General features: G+C 25.5%; 1 pseudogene; it reads right to left on the minus strand.

Annotated features, from left to right (window-relative positions):
* Window positions 1-13,423: 13,423 nt before the first annotated feature.
* Window positions 13,424-14,727, minus strand: LOC145833137 (transcription initiation factor IIB pseudogene; annotated as a pseudogene).
* Window positions 14,728-25,042: the final 10,315 nt, after the last annotated feature.

Genomic DNA, 25,042 nt, shown 5'->3' on the forward strand with positions numbered 1-25,042 from the left:
CTAAAGAAGTATGATACTACTAAGCTTAAAATTAAAAAATCTTTAAGTTTTTTTAACTGATGAGCAAATAAGTCTAACAAAAAAAGCGTTTCAATTTCTCTTTTATAGTTTGTTTGATAAGAAGCTAATATCTAGTTAAAACGTTTAAGTATTTTTACAATTTTAAGAAATTTTTAAATATTCATTTTCAAAGTGTTGTAAGTAGTTATTTCGAAAACTAAAATTCAAATTTTGCATAAGTATATTATTTGTTTTCTGATATTTATTAAAAACGTAATTTCTATTAATAGTAAATTTAAGGTATATTTGTATTATAAAGTACAAGGTACAAAGTTTATTGACCTTTAGATAACATAATAAGTTATTATATTTTTGCATGTGTTAATACTAAAAACAAAGATAAATTAAAGGAACTTATTTTATTTATATTTATTATTAAACTTGTACAAAGGTTTATGAGCTTATTTAACAGATAAGCCGTTTAAAGCAAAAAAAAAAAAGCGAATAAATATATATTAAAATTCTTAAATATTTAAATATTTTTTATCTGGTTTGTTTACACTTTTTTCGTATATAACACTATAACTTCTACATTTATCGAAATTTATACAACATGTTTTAATAAAACATGCTTGATTTTTAAACTGCACAAACAAAACAAATAAAAAAGTATATATTATTACAGTTATAAAAAGTATATTTGCCGACACGTAATTTTATTATGTTTTAAAAGAAGAGTTTCTTTCAAATTTTCTAAGATATATATGTTAACTATACTACTCGGTACTTAAGAAAACTATCAATAGAATAAAAAAACTATCGTAGAATTTTAAAACAGGCAATTAAAAACTATTTAAAACTTTACATTTAATTAATTTAGCTTCCTTTTTACTTTTTAAACTGTCGCAGAATTTCAAGTGGATAGTAGCTGATGGTCGTAAGTTATATAATTCATAATTTAGACAGTAATAGTATATTAACTATGAGAATTCGTTTTAAAATTTTCACAAACAAAATTTTATGATAATTTATTACAAAAAAAATATACTAATATTATTAAGTTGATAACTACAGTTGTGTATAAAACATATATGATATAAAATTACAAGTTTAGTAATGGGAAATATTAAAAAAAAATTGTATATCCACTTTATTTAAAAATAGTCAAAATGAACCTAAAACATGTTTAATATATAACGAAGAATAGATTACAATTTAGCCTTGGTATTACACTTTTAAATTTATTAAGCTTGCATATAAAAACTTAGAAAACAGATAAACTACAGTTATCTATAACAGCTAACAAAACTTGTTGTACATATTTTTTTTTAAATATGATCAAACTGTAAAAACATTTTATAAAAGTTCATTAAGCTTTTTATTTTATTTAAAATAAAAACACTTTTTAAATCGCTTTAGGATGGAAAATTTTGCAATCCTTATGATAACTACTGTAGTTATGTAAAAACTAATATAATGACTAAATTTGAAACAATAATCACTTTAAATCATATTACTTATTTTCTAAAAAGTATTATTTTTTTTATGAAATAATTCTAACTACATACAACAAAATAACTTTTTAACATAAAATTTGATATGACAATCTAACTTAATTTAACAACTTATAATAATAAAATAACTAAATCATTCAGTTTTCTACTTAATGTTCGAAACTTAAAGTAACAAAATAAGTCTAGTAAAAACGGTTGAGGCGGGAGTCAAACAAGAAAAAGTTAAAACATCGTCTGAAATTGAACTCCAAAAAACGTGTGAGATTGAACTTCAAAAAACGTCTGAAATTAAATTTCAAAAAGTTGCTTAAACAGAACTTAAAACAACGTCTGAAAGTAAAAAGGTTGACCGAACAAGCGCGCGAAATTCCCAAACAGCAGAAGACAAAAACACTGAAATCATCACGGATGGCTCACGTGATCAACATTTGAATAATAACGTCTTACGAAGAGTGGAGAGCGTGCACAGAATAGGACATGTCTATACTTACAACTGAAACTCTTACACTTGCATCCCGTTACGCTTCAGTGGGAACACATCGCGCAACTACGGTTCTAGTTGGTTGAATACAACACGCAATCAACATCGTCGTAACTATTTTTGCCTTATGAGTCTTAATGAGAATGATTTCAGGTCGCAGAAAATAATTTTTCGAAGCTATAGTAGTTGAGCTGTGAGAAATATATTATCCTTACTTAGCAAAGTAAGCCTTAGTAAATACACTAGAATGTTTTTTAAACAGGCATATATTAAATTAATATTTATATTCATTTTAGCATGGAGTATTACAGTCATTTTTTTAATTAAGCTAGTTTTAAAACCATAAATATGATTGAAAAACATTTTAGGTTTTACCGTGGTGTTCTTAAACTTTATTTAATATTTTTATAAGTTTTATTTTTACGATTAGATTGAATGTTTCAGTATATATTTCACAAAGTTTTAAAAAAATTAACAATATCGCCCCTTAAAAGCAATTTTTGCCGATAGGGAATATCAAAAAGAATGTGAGTGAAAAATAAATTGGTAGTTTATTAGTGAAGTCGCGAAAAGAACAAATAGACTCGACAACTATAAAAATGAAAACGGTAAACTCTGACTCACACTAAATTCTTAAAATATATTTTGAAAACTTTAGATAATTTTTATATATACATAATCAAGTTAACTTTATGTATTTTTAAACAAAATTTCTTTAAGCTGTGTAACTAATGTTTTCAGTTTAAATGTTATCAAAAGATTTATAACTATTATATTTATAATTGACTTTTATTGTTTGTAAAGTTAATGTTTTCTTCAACAACAAAAGCTTTTATATTGTTAATTTTTCAATATGAGGCAGTTGTTTTTTTAAATAGAATTAAAAAAAATTAAACAGACTTTTAACCAAAATTACTTTTTCAAAAACTAATGCTGTATTTGCAATGTAAAACACTGTGGTAAAAAAATAAATAGACTTAAAAAATGTTCACTTGTGTAAATGATATGACAATTTTTATTTTTAAATTTAGTCTAGTGTATATTTATAAAGTAAAACCAATTACTTTTTGAATTATTACTTTTATTTAACTATTTCTTCAAGTTTTTGAAATGAATAAAAATAAGAACTACTTTTAATTTATTTTGTAATTAAGTCTTTTATGTTAAGTATACACATACTCCAGCAGAAGTTTTAACATAAAACTCAGGTAAATTTAAGTATGTATGATTACCTAGACAAATTTTTTAAACTTTTTAGCCCTTTCTAGCTATTTTTTAAAGTTTCATAAAACTTAAAAAGCTAACGAATTTAAACGTAGCAATATAAAAACTAAGCAAAAGATGATACTAACCAAGTGGTTGAAAAACTTTCTAAAAACATTAAAAGGTTTAAATAGTCACAAAAGTAAACATAGCAGTCGATAGCTTAAACATTTAGCTTCTAATTAAACTTAACTTTAACATAAATGTACTTTTTCGATAAAATATTTTATTTTTTTATTAGAAATACTTTAACAGCTTTAAAATAAATATCACGTTAAATAAATTGTTTAAATATTGTAGTTTTAAAACATTTTAGTATCATTAAGTTAAATTAACATAAGTCAAATAGCAAAAAAACTATAAAACTACTATTTGTTAGGTTTTTAAAAAACTATTTTTACTTTTTATACAGCTTATTATTTTCCATAGCAGAACAGTTGCTAGTTTTTGTAATAAAAAAAGTCAAAAAACTACTAAAAAAAATTTCTTTTTTATTAAAACAAAGAAATGACAGTTTGATTTGTATTTAGATGTTTTATATGTTGGATGTTTTGGCAACCCTGTACAAAAATAATACTTTTTCAAACTTGTAAGTTATTTTATTAGTACACAATGTAAACAAGAAAGCATGTGTGTCAAATTTATATGTGTAACTCAAAAAATAATTAGTTTATCACGATACTTTAACTTAAAACTTACACTTTTAGTATTCAGAACATTTTCTACTGGAGCATTGGTAACTCTAGTATGATATGTTGTGATATTCAATATTCTATTTATTTTTTGTTTTTGAATGGTTTAACTTTGTTCCTACGGTAAAAACTTTAATATATAAATTTTTAAATGTTTAATATTTTTACACATGACTGAATTTGTGTTTTGTATTTGGCTAAAAGGTTTCAGAAAATCAGTTATTAGTAGCAAGTCTGATCAACACAGCAGTCAACAGTATATCATTTACATTTATTCTTAAAATAGAAGTAACTTTGAGTTGTTTTTTTCATTGTAAATTTGTTATGCTTGTTTTATTCATAACTTATAGTTTACAAATTTAGATACTGTTTTTTACAGTAATTTTCAAATATTAAGTAAAATTCTTGTGGCTCGTTTAACTTGACAATAAAAGGTATTTATAAAGATTTTTGTAAACATAAAATCTAATAACACATGTTTATTGTCTATCTCTCAGCAGTTAAGAAGAAATAAATTACTATATATTACTTAAAAAAAGGTTCTCAGCAATTTGAAAACCTGTAAAAAGAAGTTATTCATAAATAAGTTATGCTCAGTAGATAATTTGATTATCTTCTTGTTTAGGAACGCATATTTTACTTATTAAATTTATTATATTTAGAGGTACATTTTGACATATATTCTTTTTTTATTAGCAGGACTAGGCTCTGCTAATATTTACAATTGTTATAAAAGTTGGTTTTATTTTTTTTTTTTGACTAACTTATTTTTTTTTATACTGTTACCCCAAACCATTACCTCCGGACTTTAACTTATTTTATATTTTTTAATTATTTATTTTTCATATTTTCATAACAATAGTTTTATTAGTTATCTTTTTAAATTAGTGCCCTTCTGATATAAAAAATTAAATATAAAAATATGAAAAAGTACCTCTGAAAATAATAAATTAAATACAAAAATGCGCATTTCTAAATTAGTAGATAACCACGAATTTTTTAGAAAATTTTGATTTTAACTTCAATTGTTTTTATAGCTACATGTTTTATAAAAACTTGCTAATAATCATAAAAATTATGTTAATAATATAAAGAATGTTTTTTATGAATACTTTTTAACACATATTTCTACCTAAAATTTTTATTTGCAAGCTACTACATGAACTATTTTAAAAGTAATTTTGAAAAAGGAGAAATACTTAAAAAGGTTTTTAATAAATACAGGCTGACTCATACTACCCTTAGGCTTGTTTTTTATCATTCATGATAGTTATAAATGTAAGATTGTTCAACCCTGTTATTCATTAAAAATTAAAAAAATGGTTTTAATGTTGCACCTGTAAACAGTAAAATAAGTAATTCTTACATTTAATAAAGATTTTTAGGTATCATTAGGAAAAAGTTTACATGCTAAGTTGAAAAAAAATCTTTTTTAATTTTTAGTTGTCTTGGACATACGTTTTTAAACTTTTTTTTAATGATTTATATTATGCTTTTCATTTTTTTAGTAAACAGTTGTTTTATTGTTTAGTTAACCATGTAAAACTTACAAATGCAAAAAATTACTATACTAGCAATGTTTTATTTACAGACTGTTTTTTTACAAACAAGTTGTTGTTGTTAAAACTACTGAAAATTTTATATGTGGAAGGTTATAGTTAACTGAACACATTTTTTCAAGGTTTTAGCACTGTTGCCCTTATTAAAGGTGAACTACTGCCCAAAAGGTACATTGTCAATATAAACTTGTTTTGCTTATTATTAATAAAGAGTTCATGTGGAATTGCCTTCTCTTTCTAGATTTTTTTCACCAACAGAAAGGTATATAATTTGAAAAAGAAAAAAATATCCTAAATAACAATTCCATTAACACTGTTTCCATTTCTAATTTAAGATCTGGTTTTATTTTAAGATTTTTAAAGAAAAATGGCTCACTTGCAGCATATGTGTACATTTAAATACAAAATTAACTTAATTTAAAGACTTTTTTATAGTTACTTGTAAAGTAAAAGTAGTTATAATTTCTACAACTTTATAATGATAATTTAATTGAAAATAATTAGTTTATTTTTTAAAACTATAAACTTATTACATTTTTAAGAATGCATTAACATAACAAGTTTAGTTAAATTTTTAGGACACATCATATTCCACATAAAAAAAAATATAATGTTGTTATATACCAGGAAGTTTCCAAAGTGAGCCATTTTCAAATAAGTTAAGTTTCAAAGTAGTAGGCTGTCTTAAGTTTGTTTGATTTTCTTTTGCAAAACTTAAACTATTTTTATAAGTTATATGATCTTTTTCATCAATGTTATGTTTATGTAAAGTTCTTATGTTGTTATTTTTTGTTTTCTGTGGAATTTTGAACTCATTAATTTTTTTTTTCGGCCAAATTTTTTTACTTTTATTAAAGCCAACTTAGGCTAGCTTGACATAATTCAGGTTAGTTTTTGGTTACTTTAGCTAGTTTTTTGTCTAAAAGCAGTGGAATTTTTGTATAAAACACAAACTTCTAGGAAAATGGGATTAATTTTAGTATTTACTTTAATTTTACAACTTTTAGGTCTCATTTTTATACTTTACTAAAAATAACATTGATTTTTTTAACATCTAATAAGAAGTATATTAGTATAGTATTATTTAAAATTTTTGTATTTAACTCTTTAATATTCTTACATTTAGTTATGCTTAGCTAAATTTGTTATTTAGCTGTTTAAGTTTATTTCAAGTTAACTTTTAACTTAATAACAAAAAGCCAAAATTCAAATTTTATAAAACTTAAAGTTATAGTATTGATTAGAGATGCAACACCCTCAGGATACTTCAAAATTTAATAAAATTTAAGGCTTACTTAGGCTCACCTAATCTAGCTTTTGTCTTATGAGTTGAAAAACTAAAACTTTACTAATAATTGTTTTGTAAACTCAACATAGTTGAGACTTGTTTTTAAATATCCCCTTATTTTTAAGACTTAAGTACTTACTTTTTACTTGAAAATTATAATATTTTGTTTTAAATTTTGCTAATTAGGTCCGATTTTAAAGCAAAGGTGTTTCCCCTTCTTTGCTGAGTTATCAATTAATTTTTTTTCTTTTTAATATTTTCACCTTTAACCCTAACCCACCTTACCCAAACATATAAAAACCTAATTAAAAAATAATTATTTTATAATTTTTTAATGCTGACTCAGCAAATATTAGTGATTTCCGACACATCAACAAAAGGATTCTGCTATTTTGTTACAATTTTTGTTACTTATAGTATTTAAGTTTTAGAAATTTTAACATGTTAATATGCAATATTATAATGTGTTATAAGATTTTTTAAAGTATAATGAAAGCTGATACAAATAACTTCAAAAAAAGATACTGATCAAAATTTTAGAATAGTACACAGTAAAAAAATTTAAAATATTCTCAACTGTTACTTAGTAAAGAAAAGTTAATTTTTGTTTTTATAATCGTTGTGCTATAAAAGAAAAACTATGACATAAAGAAAAAGTAGAGTATTTGCTACAAATTAAGCAAGCCTATTATTCTATGCTCCTATTTGATCTTTCTAATTATTTCTAATTTGTTTGAACTAGAGTTTGATTTTATTTTTTAGATTGTAAAAAAAAAATTATGATTAAACTACTGCATAAAAAAGCTCTTTGCGTTTTTTTGTTCTGCCTGGTGAGTGTGACATGTTGCAACGCGCAAACTTGTTATGTTGATTGGCCGGATGTTAGGGAGGTTTATCACACTGGAGATGGAAGATATAACATTATACAACCGAATATTGGTGTGTGGCAGCAAGACTTTTTCGAGTACCACCCGGATCAGTTTGTAATGCAACAGGAGATCTACCTAATGCAACAACACATTCGTGAAATGCAGATGTACAAAATGCTACGGAGGAAGTTTGAGAGGCAAAATGAGGCAGTAAAACAGCAAAAAAAGCACGATGAAATAACGTAAGTGTTGTTTGTCTTTATATATAAAATAGGTAGACAACTTGTACTTAAATAGTATAAATATACACTTGTGCTATATCAAGAACATATTTTAAGTATTTTTAAACTAAATTTAAAACCGTTTATAATACTTAAATGATTTTTTCTACTTTTTAATCTTATTAAATAACGTTTAGGGTTAGACTAATAAGATCCGTTTTGTAACAATTTTTATTATTGTAGTGCTATAAAAGTTAAGTTAGTAAAAAGATAAATAGTGAGCAACTTTTTTTTTGTTTAAATTCATTACATTTACGAATAGAGTAAACAAATATATAAACTAAACAAATTCACTACTGCCTTAAAATTATACATTACAAACCTACAACTATAGAAACTATGATGTCGGAAGTGTAACGAACACAACTTTCCCAATTCAACCGAACATATTTTACAATCATCCTTGTGAGCAGCAATGCAGTAAAAATATTGGTGAGTCTTTAAAAAATACTACTAAAGTTTAGATTATGTTCTTTAAAATTTTACATTATTTTATCCTTATAATTAGTTTATATATTGAACTATTGAAATGTAAACACCATTAAAAGATAGACATAAATCAATATTCCAGAAATTTAAGGAAATTGTTTTAGATAAACACTAGTTTAATAAATTTAATTGCTGTTTTTTCTACTCAGAACGACACCAGTGCTGTTCATATGAACTTAAATATATATTAATGTATCAATTTCCCATATATGTTTAAAATAAAATTATCCTATGTAGTTAGATAGAAGCAAAAGCGTATTCAGCTTTACAGACTTATTGTATTAAAATGAAAATAAACAAAACTTCAGGTGAAAACCAGTACACGATGGTAACGTTCATCAAATCGAAAGCATCCAACCGTGACATCAGAAACTTCCTCAGGAAAAATTGGGCCGGTATCAGGTAAAAACTCATACTAAACTGTTTACTTATATAACTGGCTTTTTGTTTTAAATCAATGAAAACGCTATCAAAACTACTTTGAAATATTTTGATTGAAGATTTGGGTTAAATTAATTCTTTGAAAGCAATTCTTATAATAAAAGTTTGATTTCAATACTAAAAAATTACACTAACTTTGCTACTTTTTGTTTAACTAACTGCACTTTTATGTGTTTAATGAAAATGTTGAATAAAACATGCGAGATTACTTTCTTTTTATCTATAAACTTAAACAAACCATGTTTAAACTCTTTTGTTTAGCACTATATAAAACTAAATACATTTGTCTATTCAACTACTAAATAAATATTTGTGTGAAATTTTCAGATACACTGAAAACGGCAGGTTATTGTACGTGTTTGTGGTTGGTTCAAATAAAAAGTATGACAACAAATTAATTGAAGAGGAAGCTAAAATTTACGGGGATATTTTGATGTACGACGGTCCAGATGATTACATGTTCGTATGATATTTTTTTTGGATTAATAAAAATTAAATGTCATTTATAAAAACGGTTGTGTAGTAACTAAAATTAACGTACTTCTGTCTTCTTAAACAGTAGAACCTTAATTCTTACATAAATAACATAAGTCAATGGTACTGTATATTGCAACTGAATATAATAATTATAACAAAAAAGTTAACTTTGAGTATCGATTATTCTGTTACAGCAATAAAAAAGACCCTATTCTCTAAATATTGTTTTAACTGTGTGCTAAAAAATCAAAAGTATATAAGTACCTATATACTAAACATATTACATCACCTATTTAATTTTTTAACAGTAATATTGCCCGGAAAACATTAGCTTCAATGCAATGGGCGTCTGAGAATCTTCCTTCCACCTACCTCTACTCATCAGGTGACGACGATTTTCTAATCGACGTTGCGGCATTGGACGACAACATCATGAAGGCAATTGATACTACTTCACATCTTCCATACTTCCCCTTCATTTGCATATACAAGAAAGTGAGGGCATGTTTGTAATTTTTTTTTAAACTTAGTTGCCTTTAAACTGATCCCCTAAGTCTATTAATTCCCGCTATCTGTTTTATAATCAATACACAAAATATTAAGCTATTAGTTTAATTACAAGTGATGGCTAATTCGATAAAAAACTTTCGTGACTTTGAAATTTAATATACATTAGCCAAAGATTAACTGAAGAATAATTTTACTAGCGTTTAATTTCAAACAACAGATTACTTTAGTTTTATTAAGATTACATTGTAGTTTAAATAATATTATTTTATTTTAGTTACATACAAAATACATTTGTAATAGTTATTGTCTTATTTAGTTTACTATATTGTTGTTTCACAGACCAACACTGAAAAGATCAGCAGAGATCCTTCATACAAATACTACGTTCCTTACAGGGAGTATCCCCACAGCACTTGGCCTGAAGGCTGCAACGGGGGATTCTACACCACGAAAGTCGACACAATAAAGAAAATATGGGCCCAAGCCGCTACAGGTACTTAATAACTTTGTTTTATAGCAAGCACAGTGCTCATTAACTAGGGTCGCTATAATAGATAAATCTTATTTTTTCTTGATTTTATATTTCTTTCTTTAGTAATTTGTGGCGACAAGGAGCCCCTTTGGATAATTTGTAAACTACTACTCTTGCTCATATATATCAACCTGAAACAGCTCACTACAAAAAGTGTAGTCTGTTAATAATGTCACCAAAATTTCAAATAAATTTAAAAACTAAAAAACTTCAAAAGGAGAGAAGATAGTGCGTATGGAGGACATCTGGATAACCGGAATCCTGAGGGAGAAAGCGGGGATTCCCCGCACCTGCGTCCTGGATTCCTGGTACAAGGCTGACCTGCACACGTGGGGGTACAGGGACCAAGGCGATGTAAACTCCCCCTGCTTCATGAGGAAGGAAAGGGATGAGTTTGCGGCGGAGATTGATAGAAGGGAGCATTGCAAATGCGATTATTCCTTGCTGTCTTAAAAAATTGGTTTCGTAGTTTTTTAGTTACTGATAATGATTTCAATAGTTGAAGTTTGTTTTTACCTTTATGATTCTTTAAAGGTTTTGTTTCAGTTTTTGGTAGATTTAGAAATAATTTTTTTTTAATAATTATTGTGCTGACTTTTTAAGCTTGTTTATAACTACATAACTGAAAACAAATTGCTCACATTGTAAACACAATTTAACTTGAATATTGTTTTTTCACACAACTTAAATAAGTGAGCTATTGAAAGACCTATATAATTTAACTTTTTATTAGAAATGTTTTTGTAAAAACCAAAAATTTAGTCTATATTTTGATACTTAGAACTTTTTCTATTTTTTTATTAAAGTTTTTTTTTGCTTGCATAGTACTGAGTAAAAATACTAGTATTATTAAAAACATGTCCTGGATATGCGTTAGACTGTTCTGTTGTACGACTCGATAACTAAAAGGTTCTTTCGTGCGCCAGGTCCTTGGACCAAACTTTTTGAGTTTTTTTTTTTTCGTTCAATAAACAATACTTAATAAGTTTGTTTTATTCGTTATCTGAGTCTCATTAAATGCCTTTGATGTTTAACAAAAACATTTTTTTAATATGCTTTGAACTTAATACTAAACTGCTTCTTACAAGCTGCTTATTAAAACTTGTTTTAGGTAGTCAGCAATAAACTTAAAAAAACTAATATTAGGTGTAGTTTTAGCAGGTAAAATTTCAAGAAAAAAATTACTAAGAAAGAAAATACTACAAAGTCTTGAGATACTTAATTTTCTTAGAAATTTAAAATTTGGTTTTTAAGTCTTTATGATAGTAAAATAAAATAAAACAACTAAAATAACATAAAATGTTTTTGTGTCGCTTCTAAATATCTTTTCCTGCAACAACTAAATATTAAAAGATATCACAACAAAAAACAAACGTAGTTTTTTTTAATACAAATATTCACCGTTAAATGACCTATTATTTATTTTTTTGTAATCATATTTATCTTTTCGTATTAAATTAATATTATAGTTTAGGTTTGAACTACTTATGAATTAAAACTTAGTATTATGCAAATATACCATGTTTTTAAACAAAATAAGTAAATGTTTTTTTTGTTAACTTCATAGTATTTCTTGTATACTTCACTTGATTTCACTTATTACATTTCACCTTTTAAATGTTCATATAATGATTACTTTTCCACATTTTCTGTTATTTTATGAATTATTTTGCATTTGTTGGTAAACTGCGCACGTTTATCACAACTCCATACCTCTCAAAACTTAAAATTTGTGTATTATTTTTTTTACTAAATACAATTATATTAATCGATCACAGTTCAGCCATGCAACATGTTATTAATGAAGCCATGCTAAATTTTACCAACTCTAGTTGAAACTTAAATATATATATGTTTATGTTTTGTTTTCGTTTCAGCACTACTTAATGTTACAACTACAACGGCTAATTATATTAATACATGAAATAGAAGCTATAATACTCGTGGCTTAAGTATCTTAGATGCGGTACTTATATTGGTAGTTTTTTAAACTTTTAAACTCGTTGTGACTGTATAACTTACTTTAAAAGTAATAAATAAAGCACACCTCTAACAAGAATGACCCTGGGGAAAAAAAACTTTGAAAGCAGTTAATTTTTTCATAATCAAATAAAAAAAACAGTATACTTTTAGAGTTTAGTTCAAAAAACTATAATCTGTACTTATGCACTCTGCTATAAATTGTTCAAAGAAATTTGACTTCCGGTATAACTATTTGATCTTTATTAGCAATACTTTGAAGCTTATTTTCTTTTTCGAAAAGATCATGTAGAAGTTTATAAATTTCATAAAAAATCTGAAGTTTGTAAATTTTTTTCAACTTAATTAAAATTTTAAATATTTTTATAAAAAATTTGAATCCATTCATTTCTTAGCGTCTTAAAGTTTTAAACTTAAAATTATTTAAAATTTAAAATATTTGGAAACTTATGAAAAAAAAATTCCTGAATTGAACACTAAAGTACATATAATAAATTTTTCGTCAAGTACGTATAGTTTCCAGAACTGACCAGTTAGCGGAAATAAAAACCATTACTTTTACTTGCTTTTACAAATTAAGCAGTATGTTTATATCCTACAAAGTATCAAAAGTTTATTAAAACCATAAAGAGTTTATAATAGATTATAAACTAGTAACATTTATTCTTAATCCAAAATACCGTATATGAATTTAAATTACATTTCAGAAGTTTATATGATATCAATAGAATATTTAACTAAAATATTTTCAATGTTTTTTTGATTGATATCTAGTAGGTTTAGTGTAGACTACATATAATTTATACACTTTGTTTCAAAAATAACATCAGAAAAACATTGATAGCGCAAACTTCTTGACCATTGTATATTTAACGTTTATTACACGATGTTAGAGTTTTATTCAAGAAAAACTCTTTTAGTAGTATTTGCACAGTGGTTCACATTTGCTAAACACAAAATCGAGATGAAAATTGCAAACATAAAAAAACTACACTTTAATCTGTTATTGCACTACATAGTAAAAGATACGAGATATTTTTCCTTCGATCACAGCAACATCAATTTTCCAAGTGAAGCAGCAAATGCAAAGTCTGCAGGAAACAGTTTTCTTGTGTGTCCTACGATTTCTCTATAAGTTGCTCGGATTGTAGATTCGGCAACTCTGGCAATATGGCCAACTTCTGCAATTGAGTTGTACAAAAGTTTTATATTTAATTGAAAGAAAACAAATGGTAATAAAGTTGAAGATATATTTAATGTTGCCCTTATATCAACAAAAAACTATTACAAACTAACAACTTAAACTTATTAACTTAAACAAACTCAATTAATTAAATGTTTAAAGCTGTTGTAATTACGGTGTGCATAAAATTCATTTCAAATTAAGGAATTATCAACACAAGGATATAAATTTGTTTGACATTGCAAAATTTTGCAACTAATGTCCTAAAAATGTGTATGGTAGTTTACATTGCAGTTTTTTAAAAATAAATCACAGTTTTGCAAAAAAAGTCTTAAAATCATAATTAAGTGGTTTAAATAACAGTAGTGAGTGGCAAATTTGTTTTTTTTTTAGTTAGTAACTTCTTAAATCAGCTGCAAAAATATTTAAACTTTATGCGTTTACTTTATTTAGCTAAAGAAAATATTATTTTACATCTTATTATTTAGAAAATTTATCCGGACTTGTCGGTATAAAAGGCAACTCTAATTTATTTGTAATGCAAATTTTTAGATTTTGCTTGTTTTTTAATTTAAAACAAAATATGGTCGCATTAAGGTAAGGGACAACTAAACCATTGAGTTTCAAAAGTTTGTTTCATAAATATAAACTGATATTTTGAAAAAAACTTTAATATTAGTTGAATTTAATAAAAAATAAACTTATTAAACAAAATTATAAATTACAAACCTTGTTGAGACTTATTGTGTCCTGATGCTTGAGCCACAAGGAAAATAGCAGCAGCAAGTACCGACAGAGGGGTGCGGTTACGAACCAAGTTCTTTTCAGTCGCGTTACCAGCTACCGTCTTCACAACATGCCTCAGTTTAAACGGCAGTCCCAGTTTGCCACAGAAACGGTCCTGAATAAATGTTTCTAATAATTTTAATAAAAAATAAGCTATAAAATTTTAACTAATTGCAGTTTTGCATAACATTGTTTTTCTAACAAAAGTGAAAATTTCTGTTCTTAATATTAATTTTGATTCTAATATGGTTTCTCAATCAAAACTAAATAAGTAAGTATTTTTCATTTTACAAGCTTTTTTATTCGTGTGAAGGAAATTTATTAATCCAAGTCAATTGTAATGCTTATATCCTTCTCACCTTCTTACTTTAGTTAAAAGCATGTTTAGTGATTAGCAAATTGTCTATTGTCAAAAGCTAATATTTTATGCATACTAGCCACTAGAGTTGCCAAAGATTGATTCGTTTTGAACTCTTTTCTGGCAAATACTGAGCTAAAAGCTTTTTATTAAAAGTAACGCTTGAGTAAACAGCTTAAATTAGTACATTTATACTTCTGACAAGTTTAATAGCCTCATTTGAATGTATTAAAACACAGAATACAATTTTATATTTAAAGGTAAAACTCAAAAAAAAAATCTGACTTTTATTAATCTTTAGTTTGAAATCAGCAATAAATCACTAATCTAAAAAATATACAGTTATGCCGAAATAGATAACACCAGTTTAAATATTATTTCAAAAGATGATCATTTTGGTTATTTATTTAAAATATAAATAAAACAGCTTTAAGAAAGAATGAGTAAAATGAGTTTTTTTATTAGTCTTGTGCAGGGTTTTCCAACTATGGTAACATTTAAAATTAACGTTAATTGAATTTCATACGACTTTTAATTTTTGTTTTTTTATTTTTAATTAAGTTAATAATAAATAGTAATTACAACTTTAGACTTTTAAGATGCTGAAGGTATTTTGGAAATCTTTTCCATGTTTTTTTAATATTTTTCCAGGTTTTTAAAAGAAATTTTTTTTCGGTCTTTTTTGTTTAAAAGTTATTTTAAGATATAATACTGTTATAGATACGAGTGTGAAGTTAGCTTGAGCGCTTTTCAAGGATTTTTATATGTTCAAACTTTGGAACTACATATTTTCCTTATGTTAATAACTAATTAAAAACTTTTTTTTTCTAGAAAACGGTCCTTTGTCTTTAGTTTAAAAAAAATCCATTGGATTGGGGTTTGGTTTTTTGATTGGGGCCCCTTTGAAAAAAATTGTTTTTTTATGAGTTTGAGCAAAATATAAAAATAATAATAGTACTTTTTTTAAAATCTCATTATTAATATGTGAATAAACGGCTGTTTTTTTTTTACTAACTGTTAATAGTTTGTACAATTTCAATCTTTTTACAATCTGGCAAATTTTTTTACTCAAACTCATAAAATAAAAAAATTTATAAAAAAACCAAATTTTTTCAAACGGGCCCAACCAAAAAACCAAATCCCAATTCAATGGATTTTTTTTAATAGAAAACAAAAAAAAATTGAATTAGCTATTAACATAAGGAAAATAAGTAGGTTCAAAGTTTTGACATTTTATAAAAATTCTTGAAAAACGCGGTCAAACTAACTTCACACTCGTGCCTTAGATAGTATGACAACATTTAAATGAATCTGTAAGGCTACTTAAAATTTGTTTACAAATTACAAAAACTTGTATATTAAATGAAAAACAAAATTATGATAGGTTATTTGATTTTAAATTAAGTTTCATGAAATTAAATGTAAAAACAGCTTAACTTTTCAAGTTTTTTCTAATTTTATTAGTGGTTTTACTTAAAGTTTTAGGTATTTTTGAATTTTTTTAATTCCAGGTTTTTTTGACTACCCTATTTTTACTACATATTAATTATAATTTTTATTTATAACTTTTTTTTTTAATTTTAGTATATTTTAGGTTAATTCTAATTTTGTTCAAAAAATATAAAAGTCCAGGGTTTTTCAGGATTTTTAGCAGAATTTTTAAATTTCATGTCTTTATATATATATACATATGTTAGATAAATTATCATCTTCTTGTTTTAATGAGTCAATATTATTTTAGTATTAAAAGGGAAAAAAATCAATTAAAGCTTTTATGCATTTAATTTTTGTAAGTTAAATCATCATAAGAAATAAAGTATGTTTTAAAATGATTTAGCTAATATATAAAGGAATATATACTTATCAGATATAAATACAGGGTTAGCCTTGGCTTTTGTTTAATTTCCTCCAGATTTTTGAGAGTACACATTTTAGGTCTCCATTTTTAGTTTAAAGTTAAGTTTAAAGTGTTAAATGGTATAACAGCATAAAAAAGACACTGTAAAGCTACTATAAATGAATTATGAATATGAATTTCAAAGGAAATTAAAGTGTTGTTGTACTTATTTTCGGTATGTATATAACTTTAAAATAGTAATCTAGTTACAAAAGTATTTTAATAATAAGTTTTAAGGTTTTATAGCTGCTTATAAACTTTACTGAATTTAGTATTAGTTTTTTACAATGTTGCCTGCTATAAAATGCAGCAAGTTTAGGATCTAAAAAGAATCTGTATGATTAAGATACAATATATTTGTTTTCTAAGCTAAAACTTCACTGAACTTAGGTTATTTGTCAACATAGCAAAGTGAAATTACTAACTATTTGTTTTCTATTTTTGAATTTAAGAAAATAAATAGTTTTTTACATACCACTTGAACTCTATCAAGTTTAAAAGTTGTTAAACTTCTTTCAATTGTGCTAATTATCAAAGTTCATTGTTTATTACTATCACTATATATATAATTATTCAAGAATAATATTAACTCACTGAATTAAAATAGCAAAAATGTTAACACAAACATCAAATGTGCATAGCTTTTTTTATCATAGGAGGATGTTTTTAATTTATTTTTAAACTGTTAGCAAAATTAATAGGTAGATAAACAATTTTTTTTAAGTTTTCATAGTTCTTATTTTGCAAAAATCAAACTGGTTAAAATTAGATAAAAAAACTATTAATTTCTAAAAAGCATATTGAATTGCAGTTATAGTAATGATACTTCTTAAATTTTAATTTAAAATAACTAAATCACACTTTTGAAACTTCAATAGACATTAAATTGCTGAATGTTATAAGATTAATTTCAAAGTTAAACATTTAGCTCAAAATATTTGGTCCTAGATTTTTTATAATTAAAAGAAAACAACTGTAAATTTCTAAAGAGCATATTGAATTACAGTTATAGTAATGAAAATTCTTTAACTTTATCTTATAGTTATAACATTATACAGTATGTCAGCGTTTTTTGTAAGCTAATTAGGTGATAAGCTAATAAGGCTTAAACAGGTTTTAAGTATCTTTGTTATTTACTTTTCATGTTATATAGAACACAATTAACTTATACTTTCTTTGCATTATTTTTAGTAAAAGTCATTTACAATTTCTTTGGTTAAAAATTTTCATAAACCATTTTTTTTAATTAGTATTAGGAGTGCTTTCTAGTATTATAGTTGTTTTAAAGTTTACCTAATTGATATAGAACACTGTATCTAAAATATACAGTTCTATTTTATTAAATTTTTTGGCCATTTAATAATTTTAAGGTTACTAAAACTAACAAAAATAATTTTTTGTTTAAATTTTAGGCAATCATAATAGTTCAAGGTATCTTTTAATATTATTACTAGTTTTCTAAATTGCAAACTTTGTGCTTGTTTAGTTAAAGTTAAAAGTTATTATAATGTAGTTCTTTTCTCTCATTTTACTTCATGTATAGTAGAATGCAAGAACAATTTTGAGAGAGTTGTAAAAGGCTTATTCTCTTCTCTTCTATTGAGTATATAAATCAAATTGCAACGTATGGATTCAGTTAAACTTCTACACAGCTCAGTGACAAGACTAATAATTTAATAACTTTTATTTTTAAGTTTACCATTAGTCTAGACTTGTGTTACTTTTTTTATTAGTTTAGTTTAAGTTAATTAGTTCTTTAAGCCAGGAAAGTCATAATAATTCAATACTTTAATCTAAAGTTCAAATAAAAATTAAATGTTTCACTATTTAATATTAAGTAGATAGTAAGATAATAAAGTTTTTCCACACAGTTATATCATTAAAATCTTTTTTATATAAATTTTTCCAGGTTTTAAAATGCAGTGCATGCAATAAATAATTTATAGTTTTTGTCTTAATATATATATACTCATTTTGTTACATTTAAGCAGATTTATTCATACTTTTTAAATAATCATTTTTTTTACATTTTTAAATACACATTATATTAAAATCAACAATCCATTTAAAGTTCACTTTCTTACAGTTTACAGTATAGCAAGATTTCTGCACATTTATTTGTTTAAATCTCAGGATTGTTTAAAACTATTGAAAAACTTGCTTATTAAGTTTTTTTTTTTGTGAAGCTCAGGCTAGCTGGGTTATATTTTACAAGTTTCAAGAAAGTTTTTATGTCTTTAAATTTTTATAAGGGAGTTTTGTATATTAGATTTTTATTTTATTTTTTATGATGTTTTTAAAATCAAATGATTTTAAAATGCATATCTATAGATAATTTAAAGTAGTTTTCTTAGTTTTTACTTAATTGGTTTTATTTTAACTTTCCATTCTGTCTAGTTATGGGTTTCTCAAAAACTTTTTTGGTAAATTTTATTTGGCTACTAGTTTAAAATATTTAATTATTTTCCCACCTACTTTTTGCCTGCCTTAATATGATCATTGCCCTGTTGTCCAAAATGGACTTAAGAGATAATTAAAAATTAAAGACCTTTTCTTAATAACTTAAGTTTTTTATTAGTTTTTAACTAAAGGTCATAACTTAAATAGCAAGCTATAAAGAAAAATTTATTTAAATGCATTAAGAAAAATGTTTCCCAATCCTTCACCCCCTTTATAATTATTGTCCTCCTACTAACTAAAATAGCCCAAAAATAGCAATATCACTGACGTGTAAAAATATGTTAATGAACAGCATTACTCTTTTTAAATGTTATAGTTTATTGTTATGATTAAAAGTGCATAATATACTTGCTAGTTTAATAACTTTAACACCCCACCCTTGTTTCAAAATAAAAGAGCTAGAGAGAGTAAAAAAGGAAAAAATAAATTAGAATATTTTATTTGTAATCTGCATTCCAACTTTGGTTAAATTATACTTGGTAGTTTTTAAAAACTGAATAAGCTCCATATTCATTTTAGATCATGTGCCTGTGCTGTTAAAAAAAGCTCCTTTTGTACTAAGGATATGCCTTAAACAATTTTTTTTTTTAGATTACTTTCTTAAACCTACAATTTCTTTGAGGTAAAAAGTGCTTTTGTGTAACTAAGTGATGTTTTCAAATATTCAACTTTGACTAAAAGTTTTTTTAAGTGATTAGTAAAAACTTGACATACTCTAACTGTTTTCATTTTGTCAATTATTGACAACTTTGATGAAAACTACATTTTATATAACTATTAAGTTTATTTAATAATTTGTAAATAGTAACTCAGTAGAAAGTTTAATCACATGTATTTTTAAAATAAACTATATTTAAGCAGAAAGCTTTTTTTGAAATCATTTGTAGCTTAAACAGCTATGGGTAATATCTTAAGATATAAAATTGTTTTAAAAAATTTAAATAAGTCAAATTTTTGAAAATTCATGTTCATTTAAACCAAACTGTTTAAGAATATAGTAACTAGATTAAAAGGAAGAAATTAAATAAAATCATTAGCATTGTTAAACTTTTAATACCTACAGATAAATTTGCTGTAAAAGTTTTTACATTAAAATAACTATATATGTTTTTGAGACCATGTGTGGGATATAAACTAAGTGTACAAAATTGAAATAAATATATTCTGTTTAACATTATTTATGATTGTATACTAGTTTTATGTTAACTCTTAACTTTGAAATTTTTTAAATTCTTTGCAATGCACAATTTTAGAGTTATAAGTAAAGTTTGGAAAAATAAAAATGAGCAACTTGCAACTAAAATTGAATCCCTTATCCACTGGTGAAGAAACTACCAGAATTCAGGTTTGTGTTATTTATACATATATCACAGTTTGAATATTACTGCTTTTTTTTATTTTAAAATATATACTTAAATTTTTCTCAACATGAAATTGTTAAAATTTTTTAAAAGTTTTATAATTTAAAAATACTAAAAATAAGAAAATATCTAAATTTAAAAAAAATAGATGTTTAATTGCTGATATTGTTTAAGTGTATCACAATACATAATTATCAAGCTTACCACTTAAACTGAAATCCTGTAGAAACTGGAATTTGACAATTTAGGCAAAAAATAAACCTGGGAAAACCTGGAATTTAGGAGATTTTGAAAAAAAACTGGAAAAACTTTGAATTTTGAACAAAAATCACTAAAAAAACCTGAAATTTTGAGAATTTTCGCAAGTTCAGTAGTAAAATTTCTATTTGACTCAAAAATCTATCATACAAGAAAAAAAAATTGTCATTATCAATTTATTTTTATTAAAAGACATATCCAAAGTAGTTTAAGAAATCATTTTAATGTTTTTATACTATTTAACACGGTTTCTTACTTTAAACTTAACTTTAAGCTAAAAATAGAACAAAAAATGTATAATTTTAAAAACCTAAAAATTTATGAAAAAGCGAGTGGCAACCATGAATTAAGTAAAGCCTAACATTAACAAGACTCTTATAATGTTTATATACCCACAGATATTCTGTCTTGATGGAACTAAATTGGAGAAGACCTTCAAATCCTCAGAGCCCCTGTCTGCAGTCCGCGTCTACCTGAAGATGCGCAACAAGGAGGGAACCTGCTTCTCCACCCAGTTTCCCACCAGGAAGTTCACCGGAAAGGACTTCGACTCCTCGTTGAAGGATCTGGGTCTCGTTCCCAGGGCGAAGCTCCACGCAACGATGAGCGCCACTCCCAGTCTAAAAGCTGTAGTTGGAAACAACTTAAAGTGAGAGTTATTTTAGTTTTTTCTTATACTGAAAAAATTGTTAGATTAAATAGAACTTTTAAATTTGTAAGTTTAGTCGCTAGTATTTAATCATGCATGTTTCTACTAACAAATGAAGTTTGAGCAATAATACTTTATTTATATTGTTAAGACCATCACATTCGCACTTATTTCTTAAAATTGTAATTAAAACTAAACATATCAATTTAACATTTAACAGATTAATTTTCCCACCAGCTTCAGACTACACTTACTCAAACTGTTTAGATTTTATAACAATAGTAACAGAATATTAATATTTATAAAAAAATCAAAATCATCCCCCCTTAGTTCTTAAGCTATCAATCCTTATTTTACTTATAACATGAATTAAAAACATATTTAATTATTTCACCATCAGCACTGAAGCGGAACTCCGCCAGAAGAACCATCAGAAAGCTCTCGACGACATCAAGCGGAAGAAGCAGCAGGAGAAGGAGGCTAAAGAGAGGGCGCTGGAGATGTTCGAGGAAGACAGGAAGGAGAAGAGGAGGAGGGACGAGCAGAAGAAGCTGATCCAGAAGGAGATGCAGGGGAGCGTGTCGGTGAGGAAGGAGGAGAAGCCGGGACAGGATCAGACCAGGATCGCGGTGAGTTGAACTGAGATTAAAATTTCTTGTATAAAATAATTATGTTTGCATATGACATTCTTTGATGTTTAACCTTACTTTGATAAAAATTCCGATAAATGTTTTTGGATTAGTTAGTTGACAAATACTGAATTGAAGTAAGCAGATAAATAAAGCCAATTTTTATGTTTAAACTAACAAAAAGATGTTTGATTTTTTAGTCGAATTTTATTGTCTAAAATGGAATTTTTTTGTTTCTGAAATAACAAAATATGTTTAAATGTAACACTAGTTTTTTTTTACACTACGAGGGCGTCAAACTAATTTTGATAAATAAATATTAAGACCCTTAAAAATAATTGTTACAAGCATATCTGCAAACCAACTAAACGATTATTTTTCAGGTCAACGATTTAAACGGTAGGAGGTACGTGAAAACATTCTCCTCGAGCGAAAACTTGCACGCCGTGGAAGAATTTTTGAAGAAGAGCCGCGAAGAAGCTCCCCAACAAGCAGCTCCTCAACCGAAAACGATGAGAAAGTCTCAGCACGCCAATCTGCATTCATTGAGAGAAGCGCGAATGAGGCAAATGCAGCAGCAAATGCGGTAAGAATTTACTACATAAGTACTATACATAGTTAGTTAATGTGGTAAGTTGAAAACCCAATAACAAATCAATTACCTAAGTTCAGAAAAAAATTATTATAATGACTCAAATTTTTTATTGTGGTAAGTAGCAAGCTTTTTGATAAATTTAACTTTACATAGAGCTAGGTTCTTTACTATTTTTATTCAAGCTTAAATAAAAGGTATTTTAGTTGTTATAAAATATTGTGGTGAAAATAATGAGACTAACTAGTAAATAACCTAAAAAAGATATATGTTTATATATATATTAGTTCTTAAAGTATAAATGAGTTGATTCAGATATTCTATATAAAAATTTAATCTATTTCTACAATTTACTATACTCTTCTCAGCCAACACAGAAGACGCCAGGACTCTGATGACAGCGACTCTGACTACGAACCGGAAAACGCAGAAAGTTCTGATTCAGAGGAACCGGAACCTGAAGCCCCAAAAGTAAGAGAGGGACCCATCGGTTTCAGGACTTTGTACCCGAGGAAAGAGTTCAGACCCGCAGATTTTCACCGTTCCTTGGAGGAACACGGTTTGTTGAAATTTTACGAGTTTTAATCATTTTGTTATATATAAGTTTTATTGTTACTGTATTTATAATTTTAGGAAAGTTAGTTAGTAGAAAAGCATTGAAGTCTTCTTGTTGCAAGTTTACTCTACATACTGTCTTTAACGCTTAAACTAACCGTTTTAGTACCATGCTGAATGTTTACCCACAAAAAAATAACTCAACTAATTTTGTTGCTAGACTAATCGCTAAACTTAAATAATCAAACTATACTTAAACAAATCAATAGAATTTATTTATACTTTTTAGGTTTGGTTCCAAACGCAATGCTTCATGTGTTTATATGTGAGGAGGAAAATTAATTTCACTGCTAACCTGTGAGCAGTAATCCGTTTGTTTGACTTCATCGCAATTAATTTTGAACTTCAAATTTTTGTTAAATTAGGAAATTCTTGTTATGTTGTATGAAATTTTTTATGTTATTTATAAAATGTCGTGCAATAAACTATTATATCTAAAACATTTTCGCAGTAATAGTAAAATTACGCAAAAATTTTGTTATTTCAGCAATGTAGTACTTTGGTTTGATTAGTTAGAAGATAGTTATATAACTAACAAAAAATTATTTAATGAAAAATTTGCTAGAAAATGATTAATTGTGTTAAACTTTGTGATAAATTTTTAGTTTAAGTTTTTTTCATAAACAATAAACTTATAGTTTTTTGTTATAAAAGTTATGAATTGTTTGTATAGAACTGATAACTGAAAGTGTCATAACAGTAATCGAATTAAAGAGAACATATTGTAGTGGAATTTTCTAGCGTGATATACACCATGTTGTTTAAATTAAAGTTTACGTCAGTAAATAGAAATATCACTCATTAATATTTAATCAAGAATTTTTATAAACAAAATATGTTTAAAAGATGAAAAGCTCTATTATTGCTTGTTTATTTTATTTTGCTCAAAAAAGGACTAATACTTTTACCTAAAATCTGTCTGTGAAAAACTTATATATTCTGAGCGGCAAGCAATTGCAAATAAATCGGCCTATATTTTGGCTGCTGACTTAAACATATATTATAACATTTAAATCATAAAATAAATAAACAAAAATCGTACGAGCTTAAACTTTTGCTTATTTAAGTAAAGAAACTGATGTTTACCTCAAAGCAATCATACATTTAACTTAATATAAATTAACTTAATAATTACTATTTGGATCCGTACGTGTTAGGGTAATTACACCTCTTATTTGATAAGCTTCATTTCAGAATAGAGTTTGAATCTAATTAATTTTCATTTAGAAATATCTAAATAGTGATTAGTTTTATTTAAATGTCTAAATTAAAATAAATTTTCGTTATCTGATTAACGTTAAAACAAGTTATTTCTAACCGTATTTTAAAGTTTTGACCTTGAATAGATGGTTGAACACAACTGCCATTTTAAATAAAGAAATAAATAACTCGATCAGACCTAACTGTAGTTTTCATAACATGGGTTTTAAATCAACTCAACATTCATTTAAAAATAATATTGATTAAATAATTATTAACCCTGCTTACATTCAACAAATTTTAACAAGATTTAATTGATTATTGTAGAAAGTTAGTTTAATATCTTATAAAAACGAATATTTCCACATAATTTTATTTGTATCAAACAACAGTTTTTTTAAAGTTCAAGAGTGCACCATAGTTTAAAAACTTTTTTATAACATCACTGCATAATCAATAAATTTCGAAATTGTTTATTTGAATAGTTTAAAACTTATATAAGCATGAAATGAAAATTAGTAAATAAAAAAATGTTTTGTGAAATAAAATAATTTTCCTAAAAATTTGATACTATAAAAACAAATAAAAATTACTTTTTATCTATAAAAAATCTACGATCAGATAAGTCATAAAATTAAATTTATTTTTAAGTTGTCTAAAACTTATAATTTTTCTATA

The sequence above is a fragment of the Thalia democratica genome, chromosome 4 (assembly GCF_965202585.1).
Source record: "Thalia democratica chromosome 4, ktThaDemo2.hap1.1, whole genome shotgun sequence".
Lineage (NCBI taxonomy): Eukaryota > Metazoa > Chordata > Thaliacea > Salpida > Salpidae > Thalia > Thalia democratica.